Source organism: Carettochelys insculpta, chromosome 15 (assembly GCF_033958435.1).
Source record: "Carettochelys insculpta isolate YL-2023 chromosome 15, ASM3395843v1, whole genome shotgun sequence".
Lineage (NCBI taxonomy): Eukaryota > Metazoa > Chordata > Testudines > Carettochelyidae > Carettochelys > Carettochelys insculpta.
The window spans coordinates 28,728,624-28,745,735 of NC_134151.1; the positions used below are offsets into that span (position 1 = coordinate 28,728,624).

Here is a 17,112-nt window from a genome sequence, read left to right on the forward strand (position 1 = left end):
TTTTGGGTCTAGCTGGTTGAATTCACTTTTTCTAATGTGAGGTGCTGATGAAAAGGCAGAAAAATAAAGGCAAAAGGGAAGTTTCCAGGTTCAAATTTCAATACCACCGGTTGTGAGACCTCAGTATGAATGTGTTCAGATTGATAGTACAGCCATCTCAGATGAATTTCAATGACCCATGTTAGCAGATCAAAAAGATTTTTTCAGAAAATAACTGAGTTGGAGGCAAGGGAGTGTTGGATTCTTTCTTAAAGAAAAGTTTCTTTAGGTAGTACAGATAAAGTGCAGGAGAGACTTACGAATCTTCACTTCAGAAAACTGAATGGCAAAACTTTATTTTTCAAATCGTGGTCTATAGATGTAGGAATATGTTCACTTGCATTTCATACACTGAAGTGTAAGCAAATGTGGGTAGAAAGTCTGAGAACCTCAGAAGAAAGGTGGGGCCTTTGAGAATGTCTTCAGACAACCTCAAGGCTACCTCTTCCACTTTTGTGTGGGTGAGAAAGAGAAGCCAAGCAGGGTGCAGGTGTTGCATCCTGTGCTAATCTGGGTTCCCACTAAACCCACACAGGTCACACTCAGCAGGAGCTCCACCAATGGAAGGTATGCTCTATGGTTGTGCAAGAGAGCATGCTATGACTGGAGTGCTTAAAGTGCACAAGGTTACAGTGAGTCGAGGAGATGGGATATAAGATATCTAAACAAGTGAGTCCTGAGCGCACTCAAAAGGAGCTCACATTTCAGTATCGCCTGTGGCTGCTTATCCCACTGGCCTGCCTTCCGGCATCACCACCTCTTCTTCCTTCATGACCCAATCCCATTCTCACAGGAGGTGACAGAGAGCCCAGCATCTCAGGGGAGCAATGGGGACTGATCGGGCATCTTTTCTGCCTCTCTCTCGCTCACTTGCTCTCTCGCTTGCTTGCTCACTCTCTGAAAGGCCCAGCCTGGGGAGGGTGAGAGAGGCCGTTGTTGTGCCTCTTCAAGCCTGAGGGTGACGAAGAACCCCAACAGCTGTAGCAGGAGAAGAGATGAAGCTGGAGGGACAGAATTGATGTGGGGCAGGAGGTGTGGGTAGAGCAAATGTGGGGGGATAATTGATGGAGAGGCTGATCAGACAGGATTGATTGGAGGGCTGAGGGGAAAACTCATTTGCTGAAGGGGACAGGTCAATGTGGAGGTGATTCCAGAGCCACCTTTTTTGAGACAGGTGTGAGCACTGTTAGACTGCACGTCTCATGCAAATGACTTCTTCCCCCCTCCCCCCAAGAGTAATGTGCTTGTGGACTCTCACAAAGAACTCTATTTTGCCTTCTCCTCATATGTCTGTGTCCATGAATCACATAGGCCCTTAAAAAAAAAAAAGCAGTCAAGTAGCACTTTAAAGACTAGCAAAATAATTTATTAGGTGAGCTTTCGTGGGACAGACCCACTTCTTCAGACCATAGCCATACCAGAACAGACTCAATATTTAAGGCACAGAGAACCAAAAACAGTAATCAAGGAGGACAAATCAGAAACAAATGATCAAGGTGAGCAAATCAGAGAGTGGGGGAGGGGAGGTCAAGAATTAGATTAAGCCAAGTATGCAGACGCCCTCAGCTCAGGCTTAAACAAAGACTGTGAATGGCTGGCTAAATACAAAAGCAGCTTCCCCTCCCTTGGTGTTCACACCTCCAGATCAACTGCTGGTAGTAAGCCTCACCCTTGCTGACTGAGCTAACCCTGTTATCCCCACCCTTGCTCTGTCTTATTTATACCTGGCCCTGCAGATTTCCAAGACCAGCATCTGATGAAGTGAGTCTGTGCTCACGAAAGCTCATGCTCAAAACTTTTCTGTTAGTCTATAAGGTGCCACAGGACCCTTCGTTGCTGAGCCCCTGTAGTGACTCAGAAAATTCCCATCCTGGTTCAAACCACGTGTTAATGTACCGAATTTGAATATAAAAGCCAGCTTGGCTGCTTCCCTTTGAATAGCGGTGCGAAAGTTTTTTTTCAGTAACACGCACACTTTTAAGTCTTTAACAGAATGCCGCATTCCATTAAAATGTTGACTGACTGGTTTGTGGATCTGGAGTGTTTTGATGTCTGTTTTGTGCCCATTAACCCTTTGTCTAAGGGAGTAAGAAGTCTGTCCCATACACAAAGCATCTCGGCATTGTTGGCATATGATTGCATATATGATGTTAGTAGAGGAGCATGAGAAAGTGCCCGTGATTCTGTGGGTAACCTGGTTAGGTCCAGTGATGGTATTTCCAGAGAAGATATGTGGACAAAGCTGGCAGCAGGCTTTGTTGCGAAAGGTTCCAGGACTGGTATTGCTGGGATATAGACTGCGGCTGTTTGTGAGGATCCTCATAAGGTTGGGAGGTTGTCTGTAGGGCTACGTCTACACGTGAAGCCAACATCGAAATAGCTTATTTCGATGTAGCAACATCGAAATAGGCTATTTCGATGAATAACGTCTACACGTCCTCCAGGGCTGGCAACGTCGATGTTCAACTTCGACGTTGCGCGGCACCACATTGAAATAGGCGCTGCGAGGGAACGTCTACACGCCAAAGTAGCACACATCGAAATGAGGGTGCCAGGCACAGCTGCAGACAGGGTCACAGGGCGGACTCAACAGCAAGCTGCTCCGTTAAAGGGCCCCTCCCAGACACAGTTGCACTAAACAACACAGCCTACAACTGGTTGCAGACCCTGTGCCTGCAGCATGGATCCCCAGCTGCCGCAGCAGCAGCCAGAAGCCCTGGGCTAAGGGCTGCTGCCCACGGTGACCATAGAGCCCCGCAGGGGCTGGAGAGAGAGCATCTCTCAACCCCTCAGCTGATGGCCGCCATGGCGGACCCCGCTATTTCGAAGTTGTGGGACGCGCAACGACTACACGGTCCCTACTTCGACATTGAATGTCGAAGTAGGGCGCTATTCCTATCCCCTCATGGGGTTAGCGACTTCGACGTCTCGCCGCCTAACGTTGAAGTTAACTTCGAAATAGCGCCCGGCGCATGTAGCCGTGACGGGCGCTATTTCGAAGTTAGTGCCGCTACTTCGAAGTAGCGTGCACGTGTAGACACGGCTTCGGAGAGAAAAGGCATGTCACCTCGGGCCTTCTTGAGTGTGGCATCCTGATTAAGGATAGGTTGTAGGCCTTTAATAATTCGTTGCAGTGGTTTGAGTTGGGGGCTGTAGGTGATGACCAGTGGTGTTCTATTCTTGGCTTTTTTGGGCCGATCTTGGAGTAGTTGGTCTCTGAGAATTCGTCTGGCCCTGTCGATTTGTTTTTTTATTTCTCCTGGTGGGTAATTAAGGTTTATGAATATTTAGTAAAGAGCTTGTAGTTTTTGGTCTCTGTCAGCTGGATCAGAGCAAATGTGATTGTATCTAAGAGCTTGACGGTAAACAATGGATCTAGTTATGTGTGCAGGATGGAAACTAGAAGCATGTAGGTAAGTATAGCGATCAGTAGGTTTTTGGTACAGTGTGGTACTGATCAGGCCATCCTTGATTAGTACTGCAGTGTCCAGGAAATGTATCTCTTGCTTGGAGTAATCGAGGCATAAGTTGATGGTGGGGTGTAGATTGTTAAAGTCTCTGTGGAATTCTTCTAGAGTCTCTCTACCATGGGTCCAAATCATAAAGATGTCATCAATGTATCTTGAGTAGAGGAGGAGTAGTAGGGGACGAGAGCTGAGGAATCGCTGTTCCAGGTCAGCCATAAATATATTGGCATGTGGTGGGGCCATGCGGGTGCCCATAGCAGTTCCACTAATCTGGAAGTATAAATCGTCCCCAAATTGGAATAATTGGGGGTGAGAACAAAGTTACAGAGGTCAGACACCAGATTGGCTGTGGTGGCATCAGGGATGGTATTCCTGATTGCTTGTAATCCGTCTTTATGTGGAATACTAGTGTACAGAGCCTCTACTTCCATTGTGGCAAGGATGGCGTTATCAGGAACTTTTCCGATGTTTTGTAATTTCCTCAGGAAGTCAGTGGTATCTCGGAGATAGCTGGGAGTGTTGGTGGCATAGGGTTTGAGGAGGGAGTCCACATAAGTGAATAGTCCGGTGGTAAGGGTGCCAATACTCGAAATAATAGAGCGTCCAGGGTTTCCAGGTTTGTGGATTTTGGGAAGCAAATAAAATAATCCAGGCTGGGGCTCGGATGGTGTGTCTGAGTGAATGAGGTCCCGAGTAGCAGCAGGGAGTTCCTTAAGTAGTAGTTGTAATTTCCTTTGGAATTCTAAAGTGGAGTCAGCAGAGAGAGGTCTGTAAAATGTGGTGTTGGAGAGTTGTCTAGCTGCCTCCTGTTCATAGTCTGACTTATTCATGATGACAACAGCACCCCCTTTGTCAGCTGGTTTGATTATGATGTCTGGGTTATTTTTGAGACTGTGGACAGCATGGCGTTTAGCATAGTTGAGATTGTGTCTCATTTGGAATTGTTTGTGTATAATGTCAGCCTGAGCACAGTTGCGGAAGCATTGTACCTAGAAATCCAGACTTTCACTACGACCCGCAGGGGGAGTCCACACAGAGTTCTTCTTTTGTTGTTGGTGGTGGTGAGGGGGGGTCGAGAGAGTCAGACTGTTGTTCATCAGTGTGCTGGAAAAATTCCTTTAAACGGAGGCGGCGAAAGAAGGCTTCAAGGTCACCACAGAATTGTATTAAGTTCATGGAGGAAGTAGGGCAGAAGAAAAGACCCCGAGATAAGACAGACTCCTCTGCAGGGCTGAGTTGGTAGCTGGAAAGGTTAACAATATTGTTAGTCGAGCTGTTATTGTGGTTGAAGTATCCTGAGGAATGAAGTAATGTAGAAAATTTATTCTCTTTTCTTTTTTTGTAGAAAGTGGACGTGTGTTTTATAAATTTCTTGTCTAGCACTAGTAATGTCTCGTACTGTGGAGTCTTGCATGGATGCCTGTTTGATGATAATTTCAAGTTCAGAGAATTCATTTTTGATCATCTTTTGTTTATTGTAAAGGATTTTGATCAAGTGGTTCCCCAGTTTCTTAGAGAGCATGTTTCATAGATGATCGCTGTAGTCAGTGTAGTACGTTGATTGTAATGGGTTTTTCACTGTCAGTCCCTTGGGTACACTGTCCATTTTCTTGCATTTGGAGAGAAAGATGATGTCTGGCTGGATCCGAGCTAGTTTTTTCATGTAGTTGATGGATCTCCATTCCAAACAGCTACATGTTGTGCCTTGCATGTTGAATAGTAACAGAGAGGGAACTGTGCTAGTCTATATACTATCAAGACAAAAAGCAGTCAAGTAGCACTTTATAGACTAGCAAAATAATTTATTAGGTGAGCTTTCGTGGGACAGACCCACTTCTTCAGCCCATAGCCAGACCAGAACAGACTCAATATTTAAGGCACAGACAAACAAAAACAGTAATCAAGGAGGACAAATCAGAAACAAATGATCAAGGTGAGCAAATCAGAGAGTGGGGGGCGGGTAGGTCAAGAATTAGATTAAGCCAAGTATACAGACAAACCCCTATAGTGACTCAGAAAATTCCCATCCCAATTCAAACCACGTGTTAATCGTGTTAATCACTTATGCCTTGATTACTCCACACAAGAGATACATTTCCTGGACACTACAATACTAATCAAGGATGGCCTGATCAGTACCACACTGTACCAAAAACCTACTGATCGCTATACTTACCTACACGCTTCTAGTTTCCATCCTGCACGCATAACTAGATCCATTGTTTACAGTCAAGCTCTTAGATACAATCACATTTGCTCTGATCCAACTGACAGAGACCAAAAACTACAAGCTCTTTACCAAATATTCATAAACCTTAATTACCCACCAGGAGAAGTAAAAAAACAAATCGACAGGGCCAGACGAATTCTCAGAGACCAACTACTCCAAGATCGGCCCAAAAAAGCCAAGAACAGAACACCACTGGTCATCACCTACAGCCCCCAACTCAAACCACTGCAACGAATTATTAAAGGCCTACAACCTATCCTTAATCAGGATGCCACACTCCAGAAGGCCCGAGGTGACATGCCTGTTCTCTCCTACAGACAACCTCCCAACCTTATGAGGATCCTCACAAACAGCCACGGTCTGTATCCCAGCAATACCAGTCCTGGAACCTTTCCTTGCAACAAGCCTGCTGCCAGCTTTTTCCACATATCTTCTCTGGAAATACCATCACTGGACCTAACCAGGTTACCCACAGAATCACGGGCACTTTCTCATGCTCCTCTACTAATATCATATATGCCATCATATGCCAACAATGCCGAGATGCTTTGTGTATTGGACAGACTTCTTACTCCCTTAGACAAAGGGTTAATGGGCACAAAACAGACATCAAAACACTCCAGATCCACAAACCAGTTAGTCAACATTTTAATGGAATGCGGCATTCTGTTAAAGACTTAAAAGTGTGCGTGTTACTGAAAAAAAACTTTCGCACCGCTATTCAAAGGGAAGCAGCCAAGCTGGCTTTTATATTCAAATTCGGCACATTAACACGTGGTTTGAACCGGGATGGGAATTTTCTGAGTCACTATAGGGGCTCATCTGCATACTTGGCTTAATCTAATTCATGACCTCCCTCCCCCACCCCCCCCACTCTCTGATTTGCTCACTTTGATCATTTGTTTCTAATTTGTCCTCCTTGATTACTGTTTTTGGTTCTCTGTGCCTTAAATATTGAGTCTGTTCTGGTATGGCTATGGTCTGAAGAAGTGGGTCTGTCCCACAAAAGCTCACCTAATAAATTATTTTGCTAGTCTTTAAAGTTCTACTTGACTGCTTTTTGTTTTGATAGTATATAGACTAGCATGGCTCCCTCTCTGTTACTGTAGGTACTTAAAGTAACCTATAGCTTTAATATCTCATTGTGAGCATAGCATTTTCTCTTCCATAGAACCTGAACCAATTTGTAATACTTAATGTTCTGTTCACTTAGGACAGTATACAGCACAACTTTTCTACTTTTCTAGTTTACGGGTTTAGTTTATGGGTTTACGGGTTTAGTTTAGTTTTCAACTTTTCTAGTTTACAGGGGGTTTTTTTTCCCCTCTTTCTTCCAGCAGCTAGGTGGAAGGGTGGTTTGACTATGGAATCTGGGTATTTGTGAGAGACACAGCAACTATTTCATCTTTCTACCCAAGACAGAACTAATTTATGCCACTGCATGCTGACTCTCCACAGGTCTAGAACTGGTGGGAGATCACGTCAACAGCAAACCAAGTATTTGACTGGACTTGCTGAGTGTGCTCTTTTTCTCTGGCGGTTCGCAAGCAAAGGAAATAAAACAGATTCAGAGGCCTACATCATTCAACTTAGGCACCAACTGTGGCCCAAACCAAAAGCAGCATCTTTTAGGGCTGGAGTCCCCTTAAGGTTAATGGGACTACTTCAGTTCTTAAATTTAAGCACATGCTTCAGGGAATCGTTGGAGTGGGATCATGAAATTCAGAATACTGCATGAGCCAAAGCCTTGATTCTAGTTTCCTTTCTGTTTGAATAGATAACGCTCATTTATTTAAAGGTCTTTAACATGCTCATTCTTAATGACTTTGCATAAAGGGCTGTGTCATGAAATGTACTTGGTGATCACCAGACCTCAAGTCGACTTCTGGTCTCCAGCAAAATGAGTCTCATGGTCTGTCTAGCTGTCAGTAAGTATTCGTCCACATCACTAACCAAGGAATGATGATGAATGAGGAAGCATTTGCTGTCAGTGAATGATAAGTCAGGTAGTTGGAATCTTGCATTAAAGCCAAGGGCTCTTAAACCAGCCAGTCATTAATGTCTGGGAACTATTTGAGCCACGAATTATCATTGCTATTATAAATCAGGTAAAGCAATATAAATTACTTACATTGACAAAATTAAGTTGAAAGTTTAGCTCTCCCATTGTCAGGGATACTGTGGTTTCTCAGCAGCATGGAATGTTGAATAGCACAGTGACCTCTAGACAGGCAGCACATCAACTCTCTGTTCCATCGGCTTTCTAGTGTAATATAATTTGGTACAGCTGGTAGTTTCTGCACGAGGATCCAGAATTAAATGAGCACAGTGTGGTGCATAAGCAGATTTCTCTGAAGAAGTTGGCAGAGCACCTACCTGTTGTTTTTTCACTTTTATTATCAGATTCAATTTTTTGACAAAAGTGTTTTCCCTCAGGAAATGCAGTTTCTTCTAAATGGGAACACTTCATGAGAACAAGGTGATTTCAATTACATTTTTGATGGGAAAGTGTCAGAATAAATCATTTCAACTTTGTCACTTCATGTGGACTTTTATAATCAATTTAATATTAACTTTTTATATATTTAAGTATTTATATTTCATATACAAGTTGAACCCCTCTAGTCCTGCACCCTTGGGACCTGACTGGTGCTGAGCAACAGAATTTGCCGAACCACAGGAGGTCAATATTGTCCAGAAGCATTACAAACACTTCCACTGCTTACTGGGCTCTTAGAAGACATTTAGGGATAAATTAGAGATAAATAACAGCAATAAACATGGCGAGACAAGATGAGTGACTGTAAACACACTTTATGAGACCACAGGAGTCTTGGGCACACCCATGATAAGTGGTCATCCAGCTAACTAAATTAATGCCAGATTACAGATGTTGCTGGTCAAGAGAGTTATTACTCGAGAGAGATACTGTATTACAGTGCTTTCACATTATCAGGGTGAAATAAGTTACGTTATTGAAATGTTTCAGCATTATGAAAACAAAAGGTTAAGATCTGTCTGAATCTAAATTTCCATTCTGTTCTAAAAAATATTGGTTTGTTGATATTTTTCTGTTCTGATGCACAATGTCACAATTGCCCTGGGACAGAAGTTCCATTTTCCAAGCAGCACTAATTGATATTTGTAATTGATATCACAGTAACACCCAAAATATGCTACCAACTTTGCAGACTTAGGGCAGGTCTACACTAAGGAAGAAAGTCAGCCTAATTCTACCTGGAATGGACATAACTTAGGTCAACTTTCTTCACCATGCCCACCATGGAAGGTCAACAGGAAAAACTGTCTGGTCAACTTCCCTTCCTCCTCACAACTATGAGGAGTACCAAAGCCGATAAGGACAGTCTGACTATTCAGTTTAGCATGTTCCTACTAGGTACACTAAATTGAACCCCGAAAGATCGATCAACTTCCGGACCATCGATCTTCCTTAAATTACAGACATGCCCTTACAAACAACACAGGGCCCAGTACTACAGCCTTTTTGTGTTGCTTTGTCAGGTACAAAGCTAGTTCAAACAACCAACTGAGGTTTCTGTTAGTTTAGAGGTAATTTCTAGATTGTACAGCTCCCCCTATGCCACCGCTCTCTCAGCCTTCATTAGAGGAGGTATGGCTGGAGACTTATGTGCTGTCACATTAGTCTTGACAGATAATTTACTGGGGACCACTGCACATGAGTATAGTTTCGAGCAGCCTCAAACCCTGGATACCCCTAAGAGCAATGAGCTGTGATCAATGAGTTACTTTTTCGCCACCTAGAGAAGCATGGGTGTGGTAGAGGATTTAGACCGTAGTTCCTGCTGCAAAAAATTACAATCTAATAGCAAGAGTGACATGACATTTTGTCGTGCACAAGTCATTGGTGGTGTTATTTTTGTTTAGCCAGTAAAGTTCACCCAGCTGGATGTGTATTATTTAAAAGAAGAAAAAAAATCCACAACATCGATGTCTTCGTGTACATTTTCTCCGCTCACACATTCCTTTAAAACAGGGGCTCTCCTTTTATTCAGATCATGATTTTCTGTGAACCTAGATTTGTTTTGGCAAATGTGTCCTGTGGAGCTTGGGAGACTTTCTAAAATGCAGGACCCTCCGAACATTATCCACCTTACTATGCCTCAGGGAAAACATTTTTATGGTTTTTTGTGTTTATTTAAATACACATTATTTTATGTAAACCAGTGAAATTAAGGCAATATCACAATACAGTGCTATTTGTGTAGCAGTGTTTTCTGTTTCTATGGTTTTGCTGGGAGAGCATCATACAATATTATTAAAAGAGGCTTCTTACAAATCTCATCTTGCAAATAAGATCTGTTACCGGATCTCCTTTATTGTGACTAGGGAAAACAACTACAGGAGAGGCAGAAAGCAAGTTAAGTTACAACTACTGCTACACATGGTAACTGAAGCTAAACTGTTACTTCCTGAAATGCCATTCATTTTTATCCTCTGTCTCTTTGAAATGAGTTACTCTTTGGCTCAAACCTTAACTCTTAAGTTACCGAGCAGAAGGCTATATTTTCTCCAGGATTTGTTTCTATGTTGAACTGGAGTAATGAGCCTGTCAAAATGTCTATCAGACATAGACCTTAACACTTTAATTTTAGTACTTCTTTGTACAGATTGCATGTGTCTAACCCGACACACTCTTGTCCTGCAACATCCATGACCCATCATGATTTTAGTTAGATGGATGTCCACTTACCATGGATGTAGCCAAGTTTCCTGTGGTCCCGTAAAGTTTGTTTACAGCCACCAGTCCTGCCTCTCAGTGTTCTGTGCTGTTATTTAGCTCAGCGTTTCCCAATTTTATTTGGCCACAGAATCCTTTTAAACTCAAAATAATTGTGCAGAACCCCTAATAACAGGGCTTAACCACTCTCAGCCCCAAACTGACACCCCTACCCCCAGGATTAGCACACCTCAGTCCCAAACCCCCCTGGAAATAACCCATCTACCCTGAACAAATGTCGCCCAAGTTAGCTCCTCCTGTTACCTCACCCAGCATGGCGGATGAACCTACCTTAGCCACTGTTGCTCCTCTGACTGTCATCCGAAGGGCCCAATTTCATTGGCCACCCTGTGGCACCACAAGAGGCTGGTAGCAGCCAATTAAAGGCAAGGATGATGCGGGAACCACAGGACCCGTCGGGCTCCCCTTTCAGAAATCCATTGGCTCTCCTTGCCCCAAGACCCATTGGAGGCACGCCGACTACTCTGCAAGTGAGGGGCTCTCTGCAGCTCCCTGCCCGGTCGTCACTGAAATAATGGAACTAAATTCAGTTGGGTTAATGACCAGATCCCTCCTGTTGCCTTGCCAGCCGTTAAACCAATTAAATTTAGTTCTACTGTTTCCATGGTGACAGGGCAGGGAGCCGCAGATGAGTCAGGGGCAGCAGCATCTGGAGCTGCAAATGACCCCTTACAGAGCTGCAGGTTGCTGACCCCGATCATTTGCTCATGGAACACTTATTTTCACTTCACAGAACCCTATTTGGGAAACACTCATATAGATCTGAATCTACTTCTTCTACGAGCCCAGTAAGCAGGGAAGTGTTCGTAATGCTGCTAGACAATAATGACCCCCTGTGGTTCAGCAAATTCTGTAATTCAGCACTGGTCAGGTCCCGAGGGTGCCAGACTAGCAAGGTTCAACCTGTACTAGGTATTGGGCTGTGGCAAGTGACTGAAGTAGAAATCATGGTGTTTTCTGGGGAAGCAATGGGTCATGTAACTGGAGTAAAGGATTTCTTGTTAGTGAGAATGAAACCTGACCCTAAATAATGCTTCAGGATAGTTACACCAGATGTCTTTAACAGTTTCCAAAGAGATGCAGAGAGACAGCATTACATGTGATATTGCACACCACCCCTTCTGTGGGTGCACAGGGGAGACAGATTGTATGGTAATCGTGTCCAGATTTCCTAGGGCAAATAAAATGTAATTTGGGGAGTATTTCCTTTAAAAAGCATGGTAAACTATTCATTCTGTTTCTTGTGAAAAATAAGCTGCCTGATCATCAAGACAATGCACCTTGATTTCCCTTATTTTAAAACTGATTATTTTATTGTTCTTTGCTGTGACAAAGCAATTACTTGTTTTCCCCCATTGCCACACAGTCTGCCTTGAATATCATCATCCCAAATATCCCTTTTAAAAAGTTAGTTTGCCAGCCACTTTCTTCAACATCTCCCTAAACTCCACAGCTGTGCAGGTCCTTTGGGAACACAAGGACTTGCCGGGCCTAGTGCTTCTCACCTTTGGAAAGGGGACAAAGAGCCCCCTTCTTCTGCAAGCCATGTGGCAAAGCAGAAGTGGTCTGGGAACTATGACCTAGCTGTTCCCTGACTACTAGAAGTCCTACTAAGGCAATAAACTTCTGCACAGCCCGCAACACAGAGTCATGGCTTAATGCCACAGTTTCATGACACATGAGCTGCGTCTACACGTGCACGCTACTTCGAAGTAGCGGCACCAACTTCGACGTTAGGCGGTGAGACGTCGAAGTCGTTAACCTCATGAGGAGATAGGAATAGCGCCCTACTTCGACGTTCAACGTCGAAGTAGGGACCGTGTAGACGATCCGCGTCCCGCAACGTCGAAATTGCCGGGTCCTCCATGGCGGCCATCAGCTGGGGGGTTGAGAGATGCTCTCTCTCCAGCCCCTGTGGGGCTCTATGGTCACCGTGGGCAGCAGCCCTTAGCCCAGGGCTTCTGGCTGCTTCTGCAGCAGCTGGGGATTTATGCTGCAGGCACAGGGTCTGCAAACAGTTGTCAGCTCTGTGTATCTTGTGTTGTTTAGTGCAACTGTGTCTGGGAGGGGCCCTTTAAGGGAGTGGCTGGCTGTTGAGTCCGCCCTGTGACCCTGTCTGCAGCTGTGCCTGGCATCCCTATTTCGATGTGTGCTACTTTGACGTGTAGACGTTCCCTCGCTGCGCCTATTTCGATGTTGAGCTGAGCAACGTCGAAGTTGAACATCGACGTTTCTGGCCCTGGAGGACGTGTAGATGTTATTCATCGAAATAGACTATTTCGATGTTGGCTGCACGTGTAGACGTAGCCATGATGAATAGACCTGGCTAGCCAAACAAAAAGAAAAAGGAGAGTCGTAGTCAGATAGGATTCAAAACACAAATAGCAGAACCTCAGAATTATGAACCCTTTGGGAATGGAGGTTAGTTGTAACTCCAGAATGTTCAACCCTCTGAACAAAACATTATGGCTGTTCCCTCAAAAGTTTACAACTGCACATCAACTTTATATGTCTTAGAAACTTTGCTAAGCAGAAGAACAATCTGTCTTACCTTTAATTTTTTTCCATAGTTTACATTTAACATAATGCTGTACTGTATTTGCGGGAAGGAGGGGAGTTGTCTCTGATGCTACAGTACTGTCTATCTTCTGTTCCAAAGGAGGGGTGAGGGTGATTGGTCAGTTTGTAACTCTGATGTTCCAAACTCTGTGGTTCTATTGTACTTAATCCCACGCAGCTCTCTTAGGAGAAGGTCCACAAATGACTGCCCTAAGGAAGGCTCTCTGACCCTCATCAAAATCAACAGCCTGTCCTTTTGTGAAAGAAATTTTGCTTTTGACCTGCTTGCAAGACGGTTATAAGTGGAAGCTAGTCCCTGAAAATGCCACATGCTATTACCCTCTTAACTACCTCACAAATGGCTTCCTTTAAAAGTAACAAATAGAGGGAAATAATTGATGAGACAAATTATCTGAAGAAATGCCATGATTACAGAGGAGAACAACACTGGTGCTATGTTTTAGTTCAGAATGTAGGAGACCCTGAGATATTAAACTATGCATGACAAAAACCACAATATCACCAAAATAATTAATTTCATTCACAGGGGTTGCCACTAGCGTTTGCAGCTGCACTGCGTGGAAAAAAAAACTTTTTCATATTAAACACAAATTGCATTAGATAGAGTGCTACAAGCCTCCTGTAGGTCATGGCTCCAAGATGTTAATGGACTTTACCCTATTAATTTCAGTTTCCAAATTATTTTAGAATATTCAGCCTCATGCCCTGAAGAAACTAACCCCATGTAAATTCCAATTTGAAAATCTTTGTTTAATGTTCTTGGGAGACACAGGCACATCAGCGAGTAACCTGCCTCCAAGGGGGTTATGTACCGTAAGACATACTATGAAGTCTGTATATTAGACACATTTACAGATCATACATAGACAATTTAGATTGTAGGGAAACAGAATTGAAAAGTCATTTGAACTGGCACAAAGTATTGGAGTGGGACTATAGCCAGGTTATAAAGAACAAACCTCGCTTGTATCCTGTGCTTTGTCAAGGTCTGAGGAGCAGGCATCCAAAGAGTTTCATTGGTGTGGGTTGGTATTTATTTTAAACCCCCTCTAACAGAAGAGAAATAGCAGCCTGTGCACAGCCCTCTGCATATTTTCCAAACTAAAATCTATCATCCCAGGGTCTCTTTAGGAGAGTTAGTGTTGGAAATGTGTTTTATTACTTAAATATATCTTGTACAGACAGCTCTGAACAAAGAAACCCTTCTGAGTTACGTAGCTCTGTGATTGTGTGTTTAAAGGTCTTGGGTCTCTGTCCTGTAAACTCCACAGCAGTCATTTAAACATCAGGCCTTTCCTTAAGTTTAAAAGTATGAATCTAAATCCACAACTGGTAGGTTAATAAAGCATGAGGCTATTGGGATCATCTAGTCTGACCTCTGCGTAACACAAGTCATAGAACTTCCCTGACATGATTCATATTTGAGTTGGAACATGTATTTTAGAAAACTCCTAATCTAGGTTTCTAAAATGCCAGTGATGGAGAATCCACCACAAACCTCCCTTGGTCAGTTGTTTAAATGGTTAATTATCGTCGTGTTAAAAATACATGTCTTATTTTCTTGATTTTGTTCTTGCTGGAATAGAAACCATTGACTCATCTCTGCAAAAGTGACATTTTTACCATCTTCTTTTGCTGACAGATTTACAGGAATGCCAGTCCTGTGGAAGCCTGTGAACATCAGGACAGAGACCTTAGGTTAGGGCACATCTGCACTGCACTGCAAACTGAACTAAAAGATGTTATCAGCAGTTTGCAGTGAAGTGTTGTACTGAAACTTCTCCAGGTGGATGCTGTGGAAGCAAACTAAAAAGTTCCTACTTTTCATTAACAGAGTCTGGTTTGAAAATGACTGTCTTAATGTGAACTTGGAACCTTTGCATCCACTTGAGTTACAACATCCTGCTTCGATGTATGCTCCTATGCATGTCGCTGTAGTCCAAAATGTAGGGCAATATAGACATGTTCTTACTCTCTGTGCATTCAGTGATAAGGTAGTTCTAGAGCATCACAGCCCTAAGCTCATTACAGTGAGCTGAGAAACCAGGCTGCTGTGTTTTGAACCCACCAAAGCTTTTTTTTTAAGGCTGATTGGCTTAGTTCCCAAAAAAAGTAAGAATGAAGCCTGGAGGTCATGCAAGGATCGCAATGGCCGGAGGTATGTTTGACAGCTTGTGGTGCGTTTTGTTGCCAGCCACAAATGGAAGATGACATGTCTTGCAACTGCGTCAGTTTGGGTGCCCAAAAGCACTCAGGTGTCAAAAGAACCCCACAGCTGCAAACACGCTCCACAGCCAGGAGGTTTCAGATTGAAGAGGATGTTATGAAGGAGGCAAGTTTTCCAAAGCACTTTCATCTTTCTGTTAGTATCACTTTTGTCTTGTCAGTTTCAATCAGCAGCCCTTCATCCAGGTGTTTATTTCCACTAGGAATAAAGCAGGAGGTGATGCTGATTACATCTGATGTAAAGTAGATGTGGTTGGTAGGGTCTCTTCATGAATGCTGGCATCTAACCAGCTCTCCCAGTGGCTCCAAATAGATACTGGGTAGTACAGGGGAGAGAACTGGCCTTTATGGGATTCTGCAGGTGAAGGATTTGGAGGTAGAGGAAGAGTTGTTCATAATGTCCTCTGTATTCAGTCTGCAAAGAAGGACCTAAGGCACTTTAATGCATCACTTTATTCTTGGTGATTAGTGCACCAAAGACCATGGTGAGGGTGTGTGTGTGTGTGTGTGTGTGTGATTTGCCCAGGCTCTGGTCAGGAGGAGCTCATCCACCAGAATAATACATGCTATGTACCATACCCACACTAAACAGCAAAGGTTGCTAAAGGGTGACAGAGATGGGCCTGGGTCCATTACAATTGATAGGTGGTATTTAAGACTGGTTTTTGCCAGCTTCTTAATTAGTTTGCTCTATAAGAGGTGGTCAATACAATACATTAACGAGCAAGATCACAGAATGTAAGGCTATTGTCTTGCATACTGGTTGGGCTGTTGCTAGTCTTAAGGTAGGGCAGAGATTCCCTCTTCAGAAGTGATGTCCAGAAGATTTTCTCTCTGTCACTAACCTGAAGGGGTAAAGAAGTTCACAGTCACCTGCATATCCCTGAAAGCTGCTAGTGCTTTCATTTTGTTCGGCTGGTGCTCCTAGTGTCCTGTGAGCCCACACCAAATTCAACATCTTTTCTGACAGTAGCACGTGAGATAGAGCAGAGGCATTTTAGGCTTACAGACTCACTTGCAGCCTGGAATTGTTCTGCAGGGCACAACTTTGCTGCCTTAATGGCAAAGGAGGCGAAAACCCCTTTTTGGTATATGTTGTTCTTGTGTTTGTTGCTTTTTCACCCCCTTTCTGCTCTCTGAATGCACCCCCATCTTGCTCTTACCTTCTCTGATACTCCTGATGCCTTTTGCCAAAGTGTGTAAGTTAAATTCCAGAGACAGTCTCAGGCCTACCATCTGGCAATCTTCTGGAAGGCTTGTTTCTATTTCCCTAGAAAAAGACAATTAAAAATGAAGACTAAGGTTGGAGGCTGTTAAGTATGGATGAGCTAATTAAGTCAAAAGCCAATGATGTGTCATTCCAGTGGGCTGGAACATCTAGAGCCCTGGCAGTATGTGGATGGTGTGAAAGTCATGGCAGGTAGGCAGTGGGCATTCCCCCATGTCATGGGGTGGCATTGCCTTTAAGATAGAAAAGGCGAGTATACCTGTGACTGGTCATTTGAACACCACCACGGCTCCTTTGGTTTGAAACCAAGTACCTGAGCCTTAGAAGAGGGGAGGGCACCTGGGATTTTGAAGAAAGTCAGGAGGGTCAAGTGAGAGCTGTCAGTAAAACCAAAAGGGAGATCTTCCCCTCTAGGCCCCAGATACCATCTCTTATAGTTCAACTAGAGTCAGCTGACCAGTCACATGGCCCTGGCTTCTTCCTTCTTAAAGAGACACTGATACCTGTGACAATCCAACATAAGGCCAATTCTGCTAGCTATGGGTCAATCTCCTCCGATCCT

The 17,112-nt window shown here is 43.7% G+C and overlaps 1 protein-coding gene across 1 annotated transcript in view; it reads left to right on the forward strand.

The window, feature by feature from the left end:
- The window catches only part of SPOCK1 (SPARC (osteonectin), cwcv and kazal like domains proteoglycan 1), a 610,788-nt gene that overhangs the window by 433,706 nt on the left and 159,970 nt on the right, over positions 1-17,112 (forward strand). The window lies entirely within an intron of this gene.